Here is a 15470-nt window from a genome sequence, read left to right on the forward strand (position 1 = left end):
CGGCGAGGGCGTGGAGCCGACCGGGGCCCGCCCCCGCGCAGAGGCCCGCGCTCTCCGGTCGGCCCGCGGCGCCCCCGGCGGTTGTCGTTAGCTGTCAGGGCAGGATGCGCGGTTCAGAGCTCCCTCCCTGCAAGCTGGCCGCTTGCCACTCCCGATCTCCCACGGAGAACTGCGGAGGTGGGGGCCAGCCGAGGAGTGGGTGACGCTGACTGTCCGTCGGGGCACTGAACCGGTTTGCACCGGCCTGAGCTCTGCCGCAAAGAGGCGGAGCAACGGGCTGGGCCTTGCAAATAATGTGCAGTCTCCCTTGGCCTCCCGATCCATGCGGAGTCCCAGCCTGGGCTTTCCCACCCCGGGCAGTGCTTCCCTGGTTCGCTGTCAGTTTTGTTGGCAACGGGAGTCCCTCATCTGGGGCTCTGCAGGCCTCTCCCGTCTTTGTGGCCTGTCTGGTAGTTGCTGGACATTGAAATGATTAAGACCATGTCCTACTTTGAGAATCCCAGGATGGATGCCATATGATTTCACTCACTCAGAATTGAAGAAGCAAAACAAACGAACAAAGGAAAGAAACAATACTATCCAAATGCTTAAAAAAACAGAACGAACTGGTGGCTGCCCGAGGGAAGGTGGGTGGGTGCATGGAAGAAATAAAGGGGATTAAGAATACACTTAAATTGATGAGCACTGAGAGATGTATAGAATTGTTGAATAATTATATTGTACACGTGAAACTAATATAACATTTATGTTATTTATACTTCAATAAGAAAAAAACCACAGATTGGAATGAAAATTGTTGCAGCCACTGTGGAAAACAGTAGGGAGGGTCCTCAAACATTAAAAATAGAACTACCCCATAAGCCAGTAATTCCACTACTGGTTAGGGACCCGAAGAAAAGAACAGTAACTCCAGGATATATGCATCCCTCTGCTTATTGTAGCATTATTTATAATACACAAGATAAGGAAGCAACCTCAGTGTCAATCAATATGTGAATGGATAAAGATGTGGTGTATATACACAATGAAATATTATGGCCATAAAAAATAAGAGCGTGCCATTTGTGACAGCAGGGACGGACCTAGAAGGTATTACGCTAAGTGAAGTGAGTCAGACACAGAAAGACAAATACTATATGATTTCACTTCTATGTGGACTCTGAAAAACCAAATAAACAACAAAAAAACAGAAACAGACCATAAATAGAGAACAATCTGGTGGTCACCAGAAGGGAGTGGGAGATGGGAGGGGATGCGCAAAAAGGGGTGAAAGGGAGTGGGAGGTACAGACTTGGAGTTATGGGATGAGTAAGTCATGGGGATGAAAGGTACAGCGGAGGGACTAGTTAATGGTAATGTAACAGGGACAGATGGGAGCTACATTCATTGCTGGGCATTGAAATGATTAAGACCATGTCCTACTTTGAGAATCTGTATACAGTAATGTATACAGCGACAGATGGGAGCTACATTGGCGGTGAGCAAAGCAAAATGTATAGAGTTGTGGAATCTTTATGCGGTACACCTGAACCGAATACAACATTGTGCGTCAACTATACTTGAATTAAAAAAAAAAAAAAGAATCCCACAATGTAGTGGGATAGATAGCGACATTAGCAAGCAATTCCAGTAATAAGAAATTGCAGAGATAAAGGAAAGTCCAGGTAACATGAAAACGTTTCAAGAACATTTTACCCTGACCCTGCCCTGCAGTCATAGTGGAGGGGATCCCGACAAGTTTAGTATGCTTTACATAAGCACAGAAGGATGAGTAGGAGTTGGTCAGTTTTTAAAAATAAGTGACATGGTGAGAGATTTGCCTTAAACAGTATTTCCCACCATCCATGAGACTAACATGGTCTAAAATGTTATTCTCTCTCTATTTTTTTAAATTGTTGTTTTCCAGTTTAAAGAAACTTAAAACACCCATGGAATTGTGCTTCCAAGATGGTCAGGTAATATCCTACGCTAGTCCTTGGCCAGATAACAGCTGTGATCTCTGGACAGAATACAAAAACAAACACCTGAAAGTATTGGAGAGTGAACCAAAGCAAGCAGATTCAGGAGGGAGCAGACCCTTGGAAGACGGGACTTGCCCAAGGAAGTCACCTGTTTTTTATGGCTTGTAGATTGAGGACAGGCTACACTTGGAGGTGCCCGGACAGGGAGGCTGAAACTCTGACCAAAGACCGCCCCCCCCCCACGCCTTTCTGGACTGAGGAAACAGAAGTATAGAACAAACCGCTGAAAAGTGAGGAGAGAGGAAAGGGGAGCCCAGAGTCTGTGCACAAACTGCATCTAAGTATTTGGCTGACCACTTAGCCACTCGTGGATAATTCCACCCAGCCCAAGTAGAACAAAAAGAAGTGAGCAGAGATTAAAGCTGCTGCCCAGGGGGCGCCTGGGTGGCACAGCAGTTAAGCGTCTGCCTTCAGCTCAGGGCGTGATCCCAGCGTTCCGGGATCGAGCCCCACATCAGGCTCTTCCGCTATGAGCCTGCTTCTTCCTCTCCCACTCCCCCTGCTTGTGTTCCCTCTCTCGCTGGCTGTTTCTATCTCTGTCGAATAAATAAATAAAATCTTTAAAAAAAAAAAAAAGCTGCCGCCCAAGAAATAGTTAAATTCTAAGTTGGTGCCTTTTAAAAACAAAAATATCAACTCTCTTTGGAGGTATACAACAAAATCCATGCTGAAAACATGGATTATAACATGTATAACATTCAGGATACAATCCAAAATTACTTGACATTTGAAGCTATGATTCATTTTCAAGGGATAAGACAAAGTGAACAACCCTAGAAGAATGAGATGCTAGAATTAGCATGTGAGGGCTTCAAAGTGGCTATGCTAACTGTGCTTGGTGAAGTAAAGGACAATATCCTTCAAATCAATGAAAAGATAGGAAATAGCAGTGAAACATGAACTATATATAAGAACCAAATATATATAACTATATATGAACTATATATAAGAACTGGAACTCAAGTACACAGCATCTCCAATAAAAAGGTCACCTTAAGACCAGAACAGAAATGACACAGCACAGTAAGTAAACTTGAAAATAGATCAGTTGAAATGATCCAATCAGAACAAAGAAAAAACATGGAAAAATTGACAGAGCCTCACAGATCTCTGAGACAATACCAAAAGGCCTAACGTATGTGTGATTCCAGTCCCCATCTCAAGGAGAGGTGGGAGAATATGAGAGTGAAAATATATTTGAAGAAGTCATGGTAGAAATTTCCCCCAGTTTGGTGAAGGATAAAAATGTTTAGATTCAAAACTGCCATTGAATCCCAAGGAAAATAAATGTGAAGGGGTGTCTGGATGGTCAGTCAGTTAAACGTCTGCCTTCAGCTCAGGTCATGATTCCAGGGTCCTGGGATCGAGACCCACATCAGGCTTCCTGCTCTGTGTGGAGTCGGCTTCTCCCTCACCCCCGAGTTGTGCTTGCACTCTCTCTCTCTCTCTCTCTCAAATAAATAAAATCGTAATAAAATAAAATGAAAAAAATAAATGTGAAGAAAACATGCTGAGTCACAACACAGTTTTTTAAAAACAAATAATAAAGAGCAAATCTTGGTAGCAGCTAGAGAAAAAAAAAGACATTATATACAGGAGAGCAATGATAGGTTTTTAAAATCAGAAACCTTGGAAGCCAGAAGACAGTGGAACAACATTGAAAGTACTGAAAGACACTTAAGTATTGCAAATGTCGGGATTTCTTTTTCTAATTTTTTAAAAAGCTTTATTTATTTATTTATTTATTTATTTTAGAGAGAGAGCATGTGCCCAAGTAGGGGGAGGGGCAGAGGGGGAGACCCTCAAACAGACTCCCTGCTGAGTGCAGAGCCCAACTCAGGGCTGGATCCCACGACCCATGAGATCTTGACCTGAGCTGAAACCACGAGTCAGATGCTTAATCGACTGAGCCACCCAGCTGCCCCAGGATATCTTTTTTTATGGCTGAGTAGTATTCCGTTGTATTTATATAGGTACACCACATTGTCTCTAGCGTGTTCAATGGAATATTATTCAGCCCTAAAAAAGGAAATCCTGCCATTCACCATAACATGGATGGACCCCGAGGGCATCATGCTAAGTGAAGTAAGTCAGAAAAGACATTATATGTGGAATTTTAAAAACCCCAGAAAACCAAAAAACAAACAAACTCACAGATGCAGAGATTAGATTGGTAGTTACCAGAGACGGGGATAGAAGGATAGGCAAATTTGTATGGTGATAGATATTACTGAAACACATTATAATAATCATTCTGCAACATATACTTATGTCAAATCATTTTATTGTGCACTGAAAACTAATGTTATATGTCAATTATATCTCAATTTAACAGCAACAAAATAGCACACAGCAAAGTTTTATTTAACTTTATTAACAAGGGACAATAGGAAGATATAGACAAGTCAAAATATCATATGGGAAAATGGGATTTTTTTGGTCAGTGGGAAAAAGGGGCATGATGAGATAAAGTTTTCTATTTATGACTTTAAGACTCGGTTAATGTCCTAGAGCAGTGGTTCTCAAACCGCAGCCTACAACAGAGGAACCTTGGGATGCTTGGCTTCACTCCTGGAGTTTGTGATTTCATAAGTCCGGAGTGTTCTCACACATTCCCAGATAATGCTGCTGCTGGTCTGGGGGGGCACGCTTTGAGAACCACTGTTCTCCAAGGAAATGCAACTGTAAGCTTTGGGGTCGCCTTTTCTGCTGGTCATAAAAGAAAACCATCATACTTTACTACTCTCTATCATTAATCTTTAAGCTTAGAGGATTGTAAAATGTCTGGTTCCTAATTGAATCAATAGTAGGAGACGCATAGCTACATTTCCTTAGAGCACAGATGTCTAGCACATTACAAGTCAAGTGGTCATTTTTTACTTTGTTTCTTTTTTCTTTCTCTTTCTTTCCAGAGAGAGAGAGTGCATGTATGCACTGGAGAGCAGGGTAGGGGTGTTTAGGGACAGAAGGAGAGGGAGAGAGAGAATCTTAGGCTGGGCTCAATGTCACAACCCTGAGATCATGACCTGAGCCGAAATCAAGAGTCAGACACTTAACCAACTGAGCCACCCAGGTGCCCCCTTTTACTTTGTTTCTAAGCTTTGGATAATATTTCTGATTACACAAATGTATCATTAGGTCATTTCTTTTGCGTTGAGTCATCCAAATTGCCAAACTCAAGAGTGGTCTATATCACTTGGGATACTAGTTTCTAGTAACAGGAAAAAAAACAAAGAAGACAAATATTACCACCCTTCTGTGTTATCCTTCATTCGTTCCAAGGGCTTTTACACATATTATCTCATTTGACCTTGCCATAAGCCTATGAGGAAAGTGGTCTTATCTCATTTTTACAATTGAGTAACCTGAGCGTCAGGGAACTGAAGTCACTTGCTCAAGGTCACAGTGCCTGTGCAGAGTGTCATTCGCATGGAATGAAATTTGAATGGAGTCCTGAAGTCAGTGAGAATGCGGCTCCGGCCACAGCCCTGCAGCCTCATTGCCCCTTGTCTTTTTTGTTGTTTTGTTGCTAACTCAGTTTCACAAAACAAAAATCTTGCTCATTTGCTCCAGCAAACTGGGACTTCCTGAAATACCTTGGCTATTAAAATCTCCTCTGTATAGAAGAAAAGGCAGAAGAAAGTTTTTTTCTAGAATAGCTGGGAGTAGGGGCGCCTGGGTGGCTCAGTTGGTTAATCCTCTGCCCTTGGCTCAGGTCATGATCCCAAGGTTCTAGGATCAAGTCCCCTGTCCCCCCTGTCGGGCTCTCTGCTCAGCAGGGAGTCTGCTTCTCCCTACATCTCTAAAAGGGGCAAAATACGACAGTCTGTGTCAGACAGTCTGTGTCAGACCTTGCCACAGCCTATTCAGAACTTGATGAATGGCATCTCCTTAGTGAGAAGTACTTTTTGACCACTGTGTTCTGTCACTCACCAGCCTGCTAAGGTCTCCAAAAAGCAAATTGTAGCCCCTGGCTGTCTCCAGGCTCTGGTGACCGACGGGATCACCCCATGCTGTGTCATGACCTGCCTCTGCCCAGGACCGTGACCTCTTTAGCAGTCCGAACACGCAGCGCGCTGGGTTGGACGCCACGCAGCCTAGCAACAGTGTCCTTGTCCATTGCCAAGGGATGGCAGAGCGACAATGGCTCTTCCTTTACAAGGCCACCAACCCCTCCTCTCTCTCTCTCTCTCTCTCTCTCTCCTCTCTGCCTTTCTCTCTTCTATTTTGTACCCCTGCCTCCACGTCATCTCTGTGGTCCTTCACAAGTCTCTCCTTCCTGTCTTTGGCTCGCAGGGAAGAGCTGGCATTTTGAAAACTGATGAAGCATTGCGGCCAGGGAGGGAAGGGACAGCTCAGCACTGGGCTGGCCATGTCTTCTTCCCTAAGTGCCTCAGGCTTCTCTGCCCCTTCCAAGAAAGGAGATATGTGGGGGGGGGGGGGGCATATGAATGCTTGAGCCAGAAAGTCCTTGTCTCCTTTTACTGTCCCTGTCACATTGCTGCCAGGCTTTCACCTACCCTCCAGGCTTTCACCTAACCCTTTTTCTGTCCCCACTTCCCATTCTATCCTGAGCAGAGCCGGCGGAGCATAGAGGGTAAGAGCGTAGGTCTGGGGCCGGACCACCTGGGTTCAACCCTGTCTCCAGTACTTATGGGTGTGTGACCTCCAGCAAATTAATCGTGCCTCAGTTTCCTCATTTGTAGCACGTGGGTGACAATAGCATCCACCTCAAAGGCCTCTGGTGAGGATTCAATAAATGGGTTACACTGAGTGAAGACTTGAGGACCATGCCCAGCACATGGTAAACTCCAGTGCCACGTTTGCCTCAACCATATACATACCGCACGATTTGGAAGTACAGACACAGAGTGGATGGGATCACACAGAAGTAAACGACATCATCACTACTAATGCATTGATTACGTTCCTACTGTGTGCCGGGCATCATGCTGGTCCAGTGACAGCCAGCATCCTGCAGGGAGGTGCTATTAACCCCCCTTTAGAGATGAGGGGACAGGGGCTAGACAAGTAGGATGCCCTGCCCAAGGTCACATGCCATCCCCAAGGCGAAATTCTTCCCATTGTGCCCTGCCGCTCTGTCCCTGTAATGGACCAGAAGTTGAGTTTCCCTCTGATTTTCATACTTCCTGTTAATTCTGTTATTGTCCCACGATAAAACAAATATAGATTGCCTTAAGCAAGCTAACCCCATCAGCTTCTGGCAGGACAGGGGTGGAGGAAGGAGTGGCTGCCTCCCCAACCCAGGATTGGGGAGGGCTAAGAATAGAGGAAGGATGTGTCAATCAAGGCCAAATTCAGCAAACCTCACACTTCCCTGGGCTCTAGCACCATTAGTGGCAACTGGGCAGGAAATCAGTCCCCTGGAAACTTCCAGGTCCACCCTGCAGTCCTTCTCAGTGTGTCCTTGACACTTGGATAGTGGGACATAGAGAAATTGTGCTCGGCAAGAAGGAAGACCCCGTCATCCTGTGACTTCGTGCGCTGGGCTCGTAAGGTTTTCCGAGGGACCAGTGACCTAGGATGTGCCGACAAGATGGGAAGACAGCTCTCTACTCATTTCTGCTGGCAGCCGTAAAGGTGGAGCCCTACATGGGGCGCCTGCTCTTCTGGCTTCAGGATGCCTGAGGCCCAAGGATGATGAGAGCTGAACTGAATGGACAGCAAATGCAAGTCCTGTGGTGCTTGCGATGGTTGCTTCCAGGATCATCTAAGTCCAGGTGGCAGCTGGGAAGCCGCTGAGTCTTTGCAGTGCCCGGGAGGAGGAGGGACGCCCCCTGGTCACCCCTTCCCACTGGGGTCAGTGATTCAGCGGGCCCTGGCGTGGGGGCGGGAGCCCGGGGCTCTTATTTCTATCCTCCAGAGGTGCTTTTCGGTCCGCAGTTTTCTTGCCTGGATGATAAAGGGCTCTGTTTTCCATTTGTTCTCCGCTGCTCCTACTGTTCGATGAAGACCTCTCCTCCACACCCAGGCGGCATTGCGGCATGTTAAGAGACCTGGTAAGGCAGTGAGCAACGCCGGCCACCAAAGGAGGGCTCCCAGAAGTGTGAGAGGGCTTGTCTGCAGGTTGCCCACCTGCCCTCCATCCTCCTGCCGTTGGTAGCTTCCAGAAGGCTGAGAGAGGGCCAGCACCTCCGCTGCTAGCACTCTGGGCCAAACTACCACCATCTCTTCCCTGGAAGAGCGCTCTAAACGCCGACAGGTATCCCTCCCCGTCTGCTTGCGTCAGTCAGGGCCATCCTGTCAGAACAGGCAGCAGGTCCGATCCTCTGCTCAGAGCAATGGCCAACACCTCCCTCAGAATCAAAGCTTAGTCCTTGAAAGAACCGGAAGTCCATCAACAGAAGAAAATTGTGGTCCAGAAATTGTGGTCCATCTATCCAGTTGCTTATTGCTCAGCTATAAAAAGTCCTGAAGTTCTGACCCATGCTAAGATATTCACGAAGCCTGAATTTTTATGCTAAGGGAGAAAGACCAGACGCAAAGACCACATATCGTATGATCCCATTTCTGTGAAATGTCCAGAATAGGAAAACCCATACAGATAGAAAGTAGATCAGCCCCTGCCAGGGGCTCTAAGGAGGGAAGAACAGGGAGGGACTGCGTACTGGGGTTTGGGGAATGGGACTTCCATTTGGCATGAGAACGTTCTGGAACTAGACAGAGATGGTGGTTGCACGACAGTGGGAATGCACTTCATGTTGCTGAATTGTACACTTTCACATGGTTGATTTTATGTTACATGAATTTCATCTCAATAAAAAAATATTTTTCAAGTATTACATTAAAATAATAAAAGTAGCCAAAGTGATAGATGTTAGGTTTTGTGTATTTTACCACACACGCAAGAAAACAAGTTGGGTCTTTTCCATGCATCATTCCTCCACAGCTCTTTCCTCCTGCTGTCTTCTTGCTCTTCCACTGCAGCCACCCTCAACTCCTTCCAGCCCTCTAACACACAGGAATACTTCTGCCTCAGGACCTTTGCACCTGCTGTTTAAAGCCTGGACAGCTCTTCCCCAGATACGGCTTGCTCCATCACCAACTCTTGGTCAGTGAGAAGTTCCTGACCATTCTACTTAAAATTCCGAACATCTCCTCACTCAGCATTTCAGATGATTGTTAGTCTGTTTTATATTTTTGCGTATCACATTTTTTTTTTATCATGTTGGTTTTCTCACTCCCTGTACCGGAACACAAGCTCCTTGCAGGTAAAAAAATTTTTTTTAATTGATATGTACCCAGGACCTAACCCGTGCCCAACACTTAGTAAATACTTGGGTCTGGATCAGTACACTCGCCCAGCGGCCCGCCTGCCCACCCCTCCCCCTCTCCAACCCCTTTCCCAGTCCTGTGGCCCCGCCCCCTCAGGGCCCCCGCCCTGCTCTTCTTTCTGCCTAAGGAGCCCACGCTGTGCCTTGATGGGCTTCTTCCTTTTTGTCAATCGCTAAGCCCTTCTCACTCTTCCCTCAAAGAAAATCTACTTTCTTCCCTTCCATATCCGTGACCCAGTCCTGAGTCCTCCCTGCCAGTGACCCAGCCTCGTTTCTTGGTCCCATTACCCCAGAGCAATCTTGGATAAGTACAGATCAGATCACATCCCTTCATTAGTTTCCGTTGCCCTCGGAATAAAATCCAAACTCCTCGCCATGCCCTTTGGGGTCCTCGGTGACCCCTGCCTGCCTCACTCCTGCCTCAAGGGAGCGGCACTAGCTCTCCTCTCTCCCCCTGATTTTTACTTTTGCTCAGATGTGCACTCAGCAGTCAGACCTCACGTGGCTCTCCTTGACCTCCCTCAGAAGCCTCCCTGCACCCAGCAGGCACCCAGCATGGTGTCCTGCTTCATTTGGTTCCTAGCACCAAGTCTTCTCTCACGGTCTGTGTCCCTCCTATGAGGATAGGAGAACACGGAGTGGGTATCCTCGTGCAGACCGGCCCGCTGCTCTTCAAGATCACCAGGGAACTTTTTAATGAAAGACTCACGTCCATACCCCATGCCCTTCAAACTCCTTTCAACGAATCTGGAACAACAGAGAGGCATCAAATTATTTTTTAAGCTCCCCAAATCATTGTAATGTGTCACTGTGGGTCCTTCAAAAGCACCTATTCCTGCTATTTCACAGACATTGGATGATGTTTGTTGAATGAATGCATGAGTTTTTTTCAGTCTTTCTAAAACTTTTGAAAATTTTTTGATTATTTTTATTTTTTTGAAGGTACACTGTTTTTTATTAAGTTTTTTATTTTAGTTCTGCTATAGTTAACATACTGTATTATGTGAGTTTCATGTGTACAATGTAGTGATTTAGCAATTCTATACATTACTCAGAGGTCACCACGCCAAGTGTGCCCTTAATCCCCATCACCTATTTCACCCATCCCCCCACGCGCCTCCCCTCTGGTCACCATCTGTTTGTTCTCTAGAGTTAAGAGTCCGTTTCTTGGGGCGCCTTCGGCTCAGGGCGTGATCCCGGCGTTGAGGGATCAAGCCCCACATCAGGCTCCTCCGCTATGAGCCTGCTTCTTCCTCTCCCACTCCCCCTGCTTGTGTTCCCTCTCTCTCTGGCTGTCTCTATCTCTGTCAAATAAATAAATAAAATCTTTAAAAAAAAGTGGTGAGGAGGACCTCAGGACACAAATCTATTCTCGATTGTGGTAAGCCTGAGCTCATGGGTGGGGAAAATCTCTTCCCCTGTCTAGGCCTCCTATAAGGTGAGGGGACTGGCCAGCGAGCTCCCTAAGGCTCCAGGTCAAGCACTCACTGATTCAAAAGTTTGCAGCAAAAGGTAATATAAGCCTTCCAATCCCAAACGCAAGTTTATGGTTTCTATTACATGTATTTTACATTCTCAGTCTCTAGGAGGAAAATGCTTATTCCTTATCAGTTTAAGTTCCAATTGATAGTAACAATAATTAATGACCACTTTGACTAATGACGATAATGAGGAGGAAGCGGAAGAGAAGTCTACCGTATGCCAAGTACTATGCTAGACGCTGTACAGATGTTCTCTCATTTAATCCTCACAGTAACTGATACTACCAAGCAGGCACTCTGATGATCCCAAGATACAGATGAGGCAATTGAGGCCCAGAGCGTCCTGATATCCAAAAACCAGGAAGTGCAGAGTTGAGATTTGAGCACAGGAACACATATTCTTACACACATGAATGCACTGACTCTTTCATAAGGGCTACACCACTTTTGGGGGAGTCAGGCATTTGCATATCAGATCTACAGTAAAGAACATGTTTTCTTAGCAACACAACACGTGCATACACACACACACGGATATAATAACCAAAATAACTATTTCACAAAACAGCACTTCATCCTACTTTTTTGGTATATTCTCCCCTATTTTATTAAGATTTGTCTGTAAATCCATTTCCTATCTATTATTTGGTCCTGACATAACAGTTTGAAAACGCAGGACCACATGACCCATGAAGTTCTAGGACATAACATGGGGTGGCTGGAGAGACGTATAAATCCGCCTAACCCCAGCCCAGCTTCACTTGTTTAATGCATTTTGCACACTTTAGCCTGTTACTTATATTTTGAGGTCTATAGCTAGGACCTGCCAGCTTTCCCAGCTCCTGCAGCTGTCCTTCCCTATGACTGAAGTCATGTGCTCTAATTCCACCTCCACCTGCTTCCGCTTCAGGCTGAGCTGTCCCCCTTCCCCCCACCCCTGTCACTGCTATCTGGCCTTGGTTTCATTCCCCAAATGTAGGTCTATGTTAGATATACAGATAATATTCGTTAGGGTGTACTTTTGGCTCATGTAACAGAAACAAATAACAGAAGCCTGAACAAAATTAAGTTAATTTCAAAATAGTCTGGGTATAAGAACTGTAAGATTGGTATGACTGCTCCAATGGCCAGAAATCCAAGCTCCTCCCATTCTGTTGTTCCATCATCCCTTGGGCATTCCCAGCTCTGCACAGTACAAGATGGCAGACTGCCATGTCCACTACAGCCATTGGGAAGAAGAAAGGGGCAAAGGGGAGGAAAAAGCATAGCCCTCCCCCTTAAAGGACACTAATACATGTTGTCTGTACTCCAGTCCCACTTGCCAGAACTTAGCCACATGGCAACACCGACTCATAAGAGAGACTAGGATATAAACTGTTCTCTGAGTGGCCATGTGCCAAGCTAAAGATGGAGGGTTCTATTGCTACAGAAGTGGGGGTGGGTGGCTATTGGAGGCAAGTCATAATCTCTCCATTTCCGCAGTCCATTTTCATCCTTGGGTGCAGGTAGCCCAGTGGGTAATGCTTCTGGCACCCCAGGACCAAGCCTCTTTAGGACTAAGAACTTTGTCTCGCTCTTAGTAGTTCTCATCTAAGGGACCAACCAGTGTCCGGTGCTTTATAATGGGCCCTATCTGGAGACCGGCCTGCTGACAACCCTTCTCATGTTGACACCTGCAGTAGTTTCCTGGGACTGCCGTAACAAATTACACAAACTAGGTGGCTTAAAGCAATAGGACTTTAACATATCTTTTTGCGGGTGGGGGACACACTTCTACCCATGAAAGTCTGCCCTCTAACTCCCCAAAATTCATGCCCTTCTCATTGCAAAGTATATTTACCCCATCCTAACATCCCCCAAAGCCTTAACACATTCCAGTATCAACTCTAATTACAAAATATCATTTAAATATCATCAACACAAAAAGTCCAAAATCTTATCTTCTAAATCATCTAAACCAGGTATGGATGAATCTCTGGGTGTGGTCCATCCTGGACCAAATTCCTCTCCATTCACAGGTCTGTGAAAATAGGTTGTCTGCTTCCAGAATACAAAGGTGGGACAGGCATAGGATCAACATTCCCATTCCCAAAGGGATAAATTGGAAGGGATAAAGGACCATGGGTCCCAAGCAAGCCAAAACACAGCAGGGCAAAATCAATTAGTTTTCAAGGCCTGAGAATAATCTTCCAGGGCCTGATGCTTCACTCTCTGGACCTGCAGTAGTCCCACTGACTCCCACTTCTGGGGTCACGGAGGCACATGCCCCATCAGCCTCCCTAAGGTCCGAGCCACCACTGGAGTTATTCTTCCCTTTTCTTGAAAGGTAATGAATATTTACAGCTGAGTAGTTCTATCAGACAGTTCCCTACCTATGGAATTCCAGAAGTCTGACAGCCTTCCTTCAGATAATCCTTTCACTGTCCTCTTCACTCAAAGCTGGCAGTGTTTTTGGTGCTATATTAGTCTCAAAATTATTGTGGGTCCCCATGTATGTCAAGGGGATCCACATTATTAAACATGAGGATTCACCATAGATTGTTCCTGGATAATCCCACCTCTATTTCTGGTTCTGCTGAGATGCTTGATGGGATCCATGAGTCACATGCTTAATCTGACAAGCAGGTTGTCCAACCACACCCTTGGTATTCTCTCCAGAGCATGCCTTATCGGCTTTTGTGATATGGATACACTGAGAATCTCTCCAATCATCAAGTTCTAGTTCCTTTCTGCTTAATGATTCATTCCTCCATTTATCTCTTTCCTCTCACATTTTACTATAAACAGGAAAAAGAAACCAGGCTGCACCTTCCACACTTCGCTTGGAAATCTCTTCCCCTAAATACCCAAGTTCCACCCAACAGCAGAGCACAATTCAATCAACTTCCTGCCACTTCAATCCAGGCTCATCTTTCCCACCATGTACAATAGCATGCTCATCCTTTTCTTCTAAGGTTTTAACCACATGCAACTTTGACATTCACACACCAGGCTGCTGTACCAATGATCTGTTCACAATGACACATATATTCTCTAGGATGATGGAAACTTTTTCTACAGCTCTCCTCACTTTCTTCTGAGCTCTCACTAGAATCTCTAACATGCATATTTCTATCATCAATCTCTTCAAGGCAATCTAGCCTTTTTCTACCATGCATCTCAAAATTACAACACAAATGCGTTTTCTCAGTTCTGCAGGTAGAAGCCTGAAATAAAGGTGTCAGTAGTGTTGATTCCCAGTGAAGGCTCTGAAGGACAATCTCTTCCATGGTCCTTCCTAGCTCTGGTGATTGCCATGATCCTTGGTGTCCCTCAGCTTATAGATGCAAAACTCCAATCTCTGCCTCCATCTTCAGATGGCCTTCTCCCCTCTGTGCACCTGTGTCTTTGTTTTCTTTTCTTATAAGGACACTAGTCACTGGATTAGGGCCCACTCTAACCCAGTATAACTTCATCTTAACTTTATTACATCTGCAAAGACCCTATTTCCACATAAGGTCACACTCACAGATATCAGGGATTAAGACTTATGCATATCAATTTTGGGGATACAACCAACAGAAGAGGCTGCAACTGGGCCAGGAAATAGTGGCTCTCTAAACAGCCTGTGAAAGCCAGGTTGTGGGGAGAAGTTGCTTTCCTTCTGACTCAAGGCTTCTAAGTGCCCTTCCGTGAGGTCGCTGAGCTCAGTTTTTCTCTTAGAAGTGAACAGCTGGGGACTACATCCCAGACTTGGTCATCAAATTACCCTCTCAACTTCATCCCAACTCAAACAACGGCTGCTATGAATAATCATGGAAATGCACAGTAGCCCCTGCCAAGTTTAGAAAGGCACGAACGAAGGGAAGAGAGGAAGCCATGGAGATATGTGGGAGAGGAGCATTTCTGGCAGAGAAACGGCAAGGACGGAGGCCCTCAAGCTGAAATAGGTCTGGCGTGTTTGAGAAATAACATGGCAAAGAGCAAGCAGCAGAGCTGCAAGAGTGGATCCAAGAGGTGTGCATAACCGGAATTTTGTTTCTCAAACTCACCAAGCAGACAAGTCGGTCTACCTCCCTTAAGGTAATGAAGGATAGTTGGAAGTCAGGCAGGCAGGGACGAGAGGCCCCCGCCCCAAGAGGAAACCACTCTCAAAAGGATTTTACACCACCCTGAAAGGAGCCCTCCACCCCTTCCCATATGATAGATAGGTGACAAAAACCTGATTGGATGACAGGCTCAGAGAGGGTTAGTCAGAATAAAACATCCCGCCAACAAGCCTATGAAAAACCCTAGATTTAGAAACTCTGGTGGCAACCTTCTAGGGTCCCCTCCCTCCTTGAGAGCTTTGTACTATCACTTTGTTATGCTCAATAAATCTTGCTTTGCTGCCCACCGCTCCATCTGGTCTACCTCTTCATTCTTCGAAGTGGCTTGACCAAGAACTGTGGGAACTGACTGAGAAAAAAATCCTTTAACAAAGGTGTGTATCTTTTCCATCAATCTCCCTTCTCAGAAGTACAGCTGACATTCCCTCTTTTCAGAAAACCTTGAGTGTCAAGGAACAAGTGTGGGCAAAATAAAGGATTAATTTAGCAGGCTTGTGTTACTCAGATTCCGCACATTCCAAAGGAAGGACTGGCCCTTAAGAGCTCCTGGGAGACAGCTCCAGCAGCTCCTGAGTCCTTGAAATA

This window comes from Ailuropoda melanoleuca, chromosome 17 (assembly GCF_002007445.2).
Source record: "Ailuropoda melanoleuca isolate Jingjing chromosome 17, ASM200744v2, whole genome shotgun sequence".
Classification (NCBI taxonomy): domain Eukaryota; kingdom Metazoa; phylum Chordata; class Mammalia; order Carnivora; family Ursidae; genus Ailuropoda; species Ailuropoda melanoleuca.